This window comes from Myotis brandtii, unplaced genomic scaffold (assembly GCF_000412655.1).
Source record: "Myotis brandtii unplaced genomic scaffold, ASM41265v1 scaffold56, whole genome shotgun sequence".
In the NCBI taxonomy this organism is placed as follows: Eukaryota; Metazoa; Chordata; class Mammalia; order Chiroptera; family Vespertilionidae; genus Myotis; species Myotis brandtii.
The window spans coordinates 4,252,496-4,262,135 of record NW_005370080.1 but is presented as its reverse complement, the minus strand read 5'-3'; positions in this window follow the sequence as shown (position 1 = coordinate 4,262,135).

Sequence of the window (9,640 nt, the reverse complement as noted above, 5' to 3'; positions counted from 1 at the left end):
GGACTGCAAATGGGGGCAGGCCAGGCTGAGGGACCCCCCTCCCTGCCCCCGAGTGCACAAATTTTTGTGCACCGGGCCTCTAGTTTTATATAGTTGGTTAAGTTGTTGAAATAAGGATCTGAACGATTTGAATTTGTTTATGATGCTACCTAAATCTCTTTTAAGTTTCTTTTCTTCTAGAACAACTCTTTTGTCTTGTAGAAAAATCCCACATTCTAGATTTGGCTGACTGCTTTTTGTTTTGTTTTTAACTTATTTCACTATCTACACATTTCCTGTAGATTGGGAATTAGATCTAAAACTTGATTAAATTAAGGCTTAATTGGCTAGGAGGGCAAGAGGGCCCTCTTTCATAGAAGCAGGATACATACAAAGTCCGATTGTTTCCCTTTTAGGAAACTTCCTAAACCTGGAAACTTCCAATAGATACACTTCTTAAAGTCCCTGAGCATATTCCCAGGAGAATCCACCCACACACTCCCAACTGCTCTTCTTCCTTTATTCATCTGTCTCTGTTCAAGGCTGAATGTTCTGAGACATCCTGCATTCTTCCCTTTCCATTGATTCACACAGTTTTTAAGCAAGGCACATTCCTAATATCAGATCACTCCTCTCCCATCACACCACACTGCCTCAGCCAGAGAAGGTTCCATAACGGAGATACTTGAATAGACTTCAAATAAACAGAACCATCTAAGGACACGGTTCATTTCTCTGCTCTCCTAGGCAGACTAATCACTCCGACCCCTCTATTCCCATATCACTTTTGTGATCCCTTTAGGATCGTATGTCATCACATTATATATCTAATGTCTATTTCTGTTTGTCTCCAGCATAGGGAATATAGTCAATAGTATTGGAAGGTGAGATCCTTTTAAGAAGAGACTAAGTTTTATTCAATCTCTAAATTCCTTACACATGGTAAAATTAAATGTTTATTGTTGAATGAATATTTATTTCCCTTATGGACAATACTAAACATCTGAATATGAATAAGTAGTATCTTTTCTAGCTTTTCTTTATTAATTATTAAATTATATTTAAATGTTTAAAATATAACATTCAGTTTTATGCTAATAATCTCAATCTGATATGAGACATAAGAAAAATTTACAATCCATTATTTTACAGACTAGAGCAATGATGTCTCCTGCAGGCCCCCTACCAGGGATCAAGCCCACAACAGGGCATATGCCCTATGCCCTATGCCCTGACCAGGAATCGAACCGGCAAACCTTCTAGTGCATGGAACAACGACCAACCAACTGAGCTACACCTGCCAACGCAGTAAGAGTTTCTCTTGAGCCCACAGGGTCTTGTGGATGAGGAAGAAATGTTCCTTTACCCTCAAGGTTCTTTCAGCTAGTCTAATAATCAAATAGACAAGAGACAGATTAACAAAAGAAAATAACCAAATTTAATTACATACATATGTATGGGAACTCTGCATACATAAGAGAATCAGAGACCCCACATACATGAGAGATTCAGAGACAGAAAGGGAAAATAAGATCTATATGACAATCTGAGCTAGGGGTGAGGTAAGGTGTCTTGGGGCTTCAGAACATAATTGCAGGAAGAGCACATGTTCAGTAATCAGTAGTTTGCCCTGCCACAGAGGGAGGTCATCTCTCATAATCTGTTATTATGGGCAAGGCCCCTATTTCAAATTCTTCTAAGTATTTAAGGAAGGAGCGGTGAGGTGTTTATCTTGAGCTCACAGGATCTTGGTTGCCTTTAGCTCAAAACAATTCGAATACCATAGAGCAGTGGTTCTCAACCTTGGCTGCACATTAGAATCACCTGGGAATCTTTTTAAAATCCTGATTTCTGGGTCTCATTCTCCGGAAATTCTGTTTCTTTGTTACTAATGTTGTGGCCCCACCCCATAACAAAGAAACAGAATTTCTGGAGGATGAGGCCCAGAAATCAGGATTTTAAAAAGATTCCCAGGTGATTCTAATGTGCAGCCAAGGTTGAGAACCACTGCCATAGAGGCATATCTTGAATGACTCATTCTGAACCCCTGTAATTGCCTTCAGCTCAAAAACTTCAGATGCCAAAGTGGCTCACCTTAGGAAAACCTGTCTGAACCCCTTTAACATGCAGCAATAACTTCTTGCCCAACTCATAGTAAAATTTTCCATTTCTAAGACCATCTGACATTTCTTTTCATTATAAGGATGTAATTATGTTAAAGGCAACTTTTACAACTGTCCCCCAATTCTTCTCATTCTCCAAGTACCTTAAAAGAACAACTCAATCTAACCACTCTTCATCTCTTTGCAGTTTGTCTAACTAACCACTACCACTGCACTTGTTTTACACATTCTATTTTACTCCAATTTCCCCTTCTCCAACCATCTCCTACCTTCATTCTCTTTTGCCAACAATTTAAGTTTCTGCACCCTTTGTCTTTTGGTTACACCCGTCTAGAAACCCCAGACCTGGAATCAATTCAGATATCCATCATCTTTATTCCTACACTCAGGCTGCTAAGTATTATTGTAGAAATTGCATAACCAGGCAGAACCCTCTCACTGTATGTTTACAGCCTATTTCGGTGAACTCAGTTGGAGCCTCAATACCACAAAGGCTCTTACTATGACACTTTAATAGTCAGCACATTTCCACTACCTGCAATGACTATTTCAAACTTTCTCCACTCTTCTCCAACCTCCAGGCTCCTGGACAGCCTCACTTTCTGCAGATAGTCTTGCCTCCAAATCAACAGAGTAAATAAAGGCAATCAGGTGGAAATTCCTTCAGCCTCCTGAGTTTATACACATTCTTATTTTTCCTGCAACAGTAAAGAAGAATTGTTTCCATCTAAGATCCTTTCCTCTCTCTGTGCTCTGGATCTTGTCATTCATTCATTCCGGCAGTTGGCATCTAATTTAGATTGAGCGGGGGTAGACCGAGTCAAAAAAAACCCATAAGGCAATGACAAAAAAGAGATCTGAAGGACAAATGGGAGGATGGACCAGAAGAAACAACGGTGAGGTGGGGGTTGACTTAAAAAAATTGTAGGCTGAGAGAAAAGAAACGGGATGTGTACATCTTGAGACAGGCAAAAGTTACACATGTTCAAGGAAACTTCTTTCTCAGGGAACTTGCACTAATCATGATTCCTTCTCTTCTAAGTCTTCAACCTATCACATTTTAATGGCTTCCTTCATTTTGCATTTATATATACTCAAGTTCTTCCACCTTAAAAAAAATTAAGAAAATTTAAAAAATAAGAGCTTGCTTTAGCCTGTGTGCTCTCCCAAACATAGCAGTCCCGGATTTCCCCCATCCAGTCAAAGTTCTTGGAAATGCTGTCAACAGTCACCATCTCCAGTTCCTCTCATACCACTCTACCCACAACCTGCCTCATCTGGCTTCTGCCACTCTTCCCTTCGCTCTTCCTTTCAAACTGATCTCCTAAGGACATTAATGATAAATCAAGTGGTCACCCTTGAATCAAGTGTGATAACACTCCCTGTTTGTCCTACTATCAGGCAGTTTCTTAGTTTCTTTTGCCAGTTTATTATTTTCTTTCTTTCTTTTTTTAATCCTCACCCTAGGGTATTTTTTTCATTGATTTTTAGAGAGAGAAGAAGGGAGAGGGAGAGACAGAAACACTAAAGTGAGAGAGACGCATCGACTGGCTGCCTCCCGCATGCCCCCAACCAGGACCGAGAGCCTGCAACCTAAGTACGTGATCTTGACCAGAATCAAACCCAGGACCCTTCAGTCCGCAGGCTGATGCTCTATCCACTGAACCAAACCAGCTAGGGCAGTTCATTATTTTCTAATAAACCACTAATTCTAATAAATGTGGACATTTAACAGAAGGTGGACTGAGGCCTTCTTCACTTCTTATTCTATCATCTTTGTCTAAGTCAGGGGTCTGCAAAGTTTCTGTAAATGGTCATAGAGAACATATTTAGGCATTGCAGACCATACAATCTCTGGGTCTCCATCACAACTACTAAACTCTGCCATCATAGCTTGAAAGCTGTCAATAAGTAATGTGGCCGTGTTTCAATAAAACTTTATTTATAGACATGAAATCTGAATTTCATATAATTTGCATGTGTCAAAAAATATTATTCTTCTTTTGAATTTTCCCCAATCATTGAAACATGTAAAAATAATTCTTAGCTGGTGGGTTGTACAAAAACATATGGACAGCCCAGGGCCATTGCATTCAGTGATCTCCTCTACCCTTGTGGCTTTAATTACCATCTATACACAGAAAATCCCAAATTTAAATCTGCAGCCCAAACATATTTTTGAAGCTCCTAACATATACATCCAACTTATTACAACATTTCCTCTTGGATGTCTCAATGATACCTTAAAATTAACATATCCCAGGATGACCCTGATTCCACTTTACCCTACAAATGATAAAGGTCTTGTTGTTTATATATCCTACTTATTTCTTGAAACCAAACTTTTCTCATCATTCACTCTTTAATCCAAGCCACCTTCATTGTTTGCTTTCCTGCAACTACTTTCTAAATTGTCTCCTAATATCTCTCTAGTCCCCCTGCAATCCATTTTGCAGCCAGCGTAATATCTGAAAATACTACTCTGATAAAAATACTTCCCTGCTTCAAGCACTTTTGCCACTTTGTCAAAAAGTCTTTAAGTCAGGTTAAACCTGGAGATTGCTACATGATCTGGCCAACCCATGCCCCTCCCTCCTCACCTGTGCCTCTTACCACACCCCCTTCCCTTACTCTAACCATACTGAGAGTGAACTGGTCTGTACATTTCAATCTTTCTTTCAGAAATCCTTACCTACCCTAAGATCATAAAGATATTCTCCCATATTTTCTATTAACAATTTTGCTGTTTTTGACTTTCACATTTACCACTTTAATATACCTGGATATAATATGTGAGGTATAAGTAATAAATAAAATATTATCTTTACCTATTTGGGTAGCCAATGTGTCCAACACCATTTATTGCATAGTATTGATTTCTAGTGCTATTTCCTTCCCATTCTTAGTTCCTTGGGTCAGTTTCTAAACTCTCTATTATTTTCCTAATGATTTTTCTTATTATGTTCAAAAATTTCTTACTATTTTTGGTCCTTAAACCTGAAAATTAGCACTAGGATCAGCTTGTAAAGTTCTGATAAGAACCTGCCGTGATTTTTACTGAAATTTGACAATAAAATGTTATTAATCTCCTTTCGAGGATAATATCCAAAAGCCAGGAGAATGAGAACTACAAACTCTAGCTTTGATAAAACTAAAGGAATTCAAACTAAACTACAGAGTATGTGGAAGGGTTTCTAAAGCAGGGAAAATTGCACAGTGGTGCATGTGGAAAGAAGCAGACATGATGTGTGCACCTCTACAAACCTCAGAGAGAGCCAGCAAAGTATATTTACCCAAGGTGAGGGACACTCTCAGGACCAAAAATTCTCCCTTTTTAATATACCAACTAGAGGCCCGGTGCATGAAATTTGTGCATGGGTGCACCCGCCTTGGTCTGGCACCTCCCGTTCACCTACTCCACCATCCCGCTGCGGTCCCGCTCTCGTCAGGGCCCATTGGGGTTGGCAGTACCTCCACTGCTGCCCACTGCCAGCACCATGTCGCTGACGCCCACCATGGTCCATGCCGCCCCCTGGTGGTCAGCGCACGTCATGGCGAGCAGTTGAACTCCCGGTCAAGGGGGCAATTTGCATATTAGGCTTTTTTTATATAGGGTGAGATCAGAATGCCTGGACTGGCAGTGAGAATGTCTATGGACCTGGTTTCCAAAGAAGCAAAGCAGATGTGGCTAGCTGAGAAAACTCACAAATAAGCTGAATTTATAATTACCTATCCAAAACCTACAGCAAAACATTAGTGGAATGTGGAACCTCAGAAGCATATTCTTAATAAGGATGCCCATTAATCACTATTATGTTAAAGGAAATTGAAGCCAGATGAATAAGGCAAGAAAAACAAGAAAGGTATAAGAATTGGAAAAGTAATTAATTTGACATTATTTTCAGACAGTTTGTCTTGATAGGAAGTAAGCTAAGAGTCTACAAGAAAGCTACTAGAGTCAATGCACAAGGTTAGCAGGTGGCTGGATATAACATCATTATATATAAATGAATGGTGTTCATATATACTAGCAAAGTATATTTACAGCACTGATTTAAAAAAATCACAAATCACTAAGGATAAATTAAACAAATGCTATACAAGATCTTAACAGATAAATTTATAAATTTTATAAAAGACTTTAAAATGGAATGTTATACCATTTCAATGGACCAGAAGACTATATTTTGAGGATGGCAATTATACCAACAAAAATCACATCAGAACTCTTAACAGCACTTTACAAGCTGGTCCTAGTACTAATTTGCAAGCATAAGGACTGAAAACTGGTCCTTATACTTCTCTATAATTCTATTTTAGCTGCCTTTGTTTATTAACTGTTTTTTTAGGTGTTAGTGCTTCTGTTTATTAAATTCAGGGTTTATTTCATGGTTTAGTTTTCTTCAATTGTTATTGATATTTGCTAGTATGTCTGCTTTTTTTTCTTTTATGGAAAGGTTCCTTGTCCTCCTATCTGTGTGCACTAGTTATATTCATCATAGTCTGTGATTTTGGGGAAGAGGGCAGATTATGTTTTCAACTAGAGGACATTGTGTCCTTTCATTTATATCTTTGCTCTCATTCCTCCAGAATGTCACTAGCCAGTCTTTCAGATATTGCACAACTTTTCTTTCCAGCAACTTACACCAAGGGCCAGCAAACTTTTTCTATAATGGACCCAATAATAAATATTTAAGGTTTTGCAAGCCACATATGGTCTGTCATATAGTCTTTTTCTTTTTTAAATGTTAAAATGTACATGTAAAATGTTTTAAAAGTGAAAAATGCAAAAACCATAGTTACCTTGCTGGCAATACAAAATAGGTCACAGGCTGATCTGGCATCTGGACCATGATTGCTGACCCTTGCTCTGATTCTACAGTCATTGCTCTAACCTGGGACAAATGCCTCTTTTTCCTATTGCTTAACATAAGTGGAGGATGAAAGAGAAGACTGACTTATCAGGTTTTTCATAGTTTAGTTTTCCAACCAATTACTCTGGCATTTCCCCAGGGTTCCATCTTCTTCTGAGCCTTCCTTCTGCTTTGTAGCTTAATACAATCCCCGGACCCTTTCTACTCTAATCAGAAGGCATTGCTTCTATAAGCTTTAAACTTGGATTACACTCTTTTTAAAAAAAAAATATGGTTATTGATTTCAGAGAGGAAGGAGAGGAAGAGAGAGATAGAAACATCAATGATGAGAGAGACTCATTGATTAGCTGCCTCCTGCACGCTCCTTACTGGGATCAAGGCCACAACCCGGGCATGTACCCTTGACTGAAATCAAACCCTGGACCCTTCAGTCCACAGGCTGATGACTATCCACTGAGTCAAACCAGGTAGGGCTGGACTTACACTCTTAACGCTGCTCCATCTGCTCTCTATCTTCCAAAGGACCGTATGATATTACTCTTTCTTATTTTCCAGTGTTATAAATTATTAATTACTAGTGGCCCGGTGCACGGATTCATACACATTGAAAGGAAATTAATTAGAAGAAATAGTTTAATATTGCTTTTCGCCCTTTATAATAGAAGTGTCAACCAAATTCACAATCAACAATGACAGATCAAAACACACACATGCGATTGGCGCCAGTGAGAGAGCTTTATATGTATCATGCATGAGCGAGTCAAGTTAGCCTTTTATATACATAGATAAACTTGCTTAATTAGACCTGCTATCTGATTTAGCTAACTTTTTCCAGCCCAGTGAAGCACCCAACTTCTCTTTCAGGTAATTGTCGGCAATACAGCAGTAAATATCAACACGAAGCAGATTATTATTGGAGATCACGCAGGGAGAACAAAGGGTGAAATATTTAACTGTAGCAGTGTTTGACTATATTCTGCGCAGTGAGAAAACCTGAAGTCATTTTCAAGGTCCACCATTTCTTACTTCTCTTCAGTCAGGTGAAGTTTCTAAACTTTCTAAATCTTTGTTTTCCGGCTAATGAAAAGAAATTAGGATTCTACCAGGTCTCCTATCTACCTACTCCAGGACTTCTGTGAGGATCAAATGAGATGAGGCACAGGAAAATGCTTCACAGACATTTGTTGGTTAAAGTGTAAAATATCTGCACCTGGCTATAAAGCAAGTTATATTCCTGGGCTGAAGAAACTGCAAGGAGGCTGATCGCTAAGGAGAGGAAGCTGGGCATTGCTACATGACATCATTACCTGGTGCCCACAGCCAGCTTCTGGGCTGGGCTGGACTGTGGGCCGCATTTTGGGCTATGGGGTCTTGGCAGCATTGGCTGCGATTTGGTGGGGTGTTGCTCCAGGGTGGTGGCGGGGCCTGTGTCCCACTTGGGGGAAGCCTAGTGTTGCTTTGTAGGCACCAGGTCCACAGTGCCATTTCTTTGTAAATGGCCAGTGCGCATCACAGCAACTCCTGCATTAAGCGTCTGTCCCCTGGTGATCAGTGCACAACATAGCGACCGGTCAGATGGTCGGAGGGACACTTAGCATATTAGCCTTTTATGTAGATGTCTAAAAACATATCTTCTCTAAGAGAGAGATTTCTTTCTGTCACAGGTAGAAATTAGGGCAGAAGGGAGAATATAATATCTCTACCTCTATTTTTTAAAAATATATTTTTTTATTGATTTCAGAGAGGAAGGGAGAGGGAGAGAGAGATAGAAACATCAATGATGAGAGAGAATCATTGATTGGCTGCTTCCTGCATGCCCCCTACTCGGGATTGAGCCCACAATCCAGGCATGTGCCCTTGACCAGAATCTAACCTGGGACCCTTCAGTCCGCAGGCCAACACTCTGTCCACTGAGCCAAACTAGCTAGGGATCTACCTCTATTTTTGAGGGAAATTTTCTTCACAATTATCATGAGCCTCAAAGCTATGTAATCAACAAATACTTAAGAATTAACTATGAGGCTAACTTATTTCTGTTTGCTATTTTTCATTGTATTCCACTTCTCTCTTTCTTAGATAAATATTTTATGGAGTTGGAGTACATTCTTGAGTAATTATTTAATAGGTGTTCTGAAAGTGGTATAAACTATTTGCTTTCTTGCATTTGATTTCACTCTCTGATAAATTGCATAATTCTGAATTTAAAATAATTTCAGTTGGAACTTTGCTTTGACCACTCTTAGTATCAAGTGTCACTAATGAGGAATCTGTTACCAAGACCTTTTATCTTTATAGGTAAACTATTCTCTTTTTCTACATAAAATTCTTTAGGATTTTATTTTTGAAGATATGAAATTTCATCAGAACATGATTTTTTTCAGTGATGTGAGGTAGGTGTTTAAATTCATTCTTTTCTATGTAGATATTCAATTATTCTAGAATCATTTGTTGAAAAGATTATCCTTTCCCCATCAAACTGTCATGGCAACCTTACTGAAAAATCAACTGACCACAATCATAAGGGTTTATTTCTGGACAGGTAATTCTTTTCTATTGATCCATGTCTACCCCTGTACTAGTACCAGTCTTTTTTTTTTTTTTAATCTTTATTGCTGAAAGTATTACATATGTTCCTTTTTCCCCCCACTGACCTTTTCTAACCAA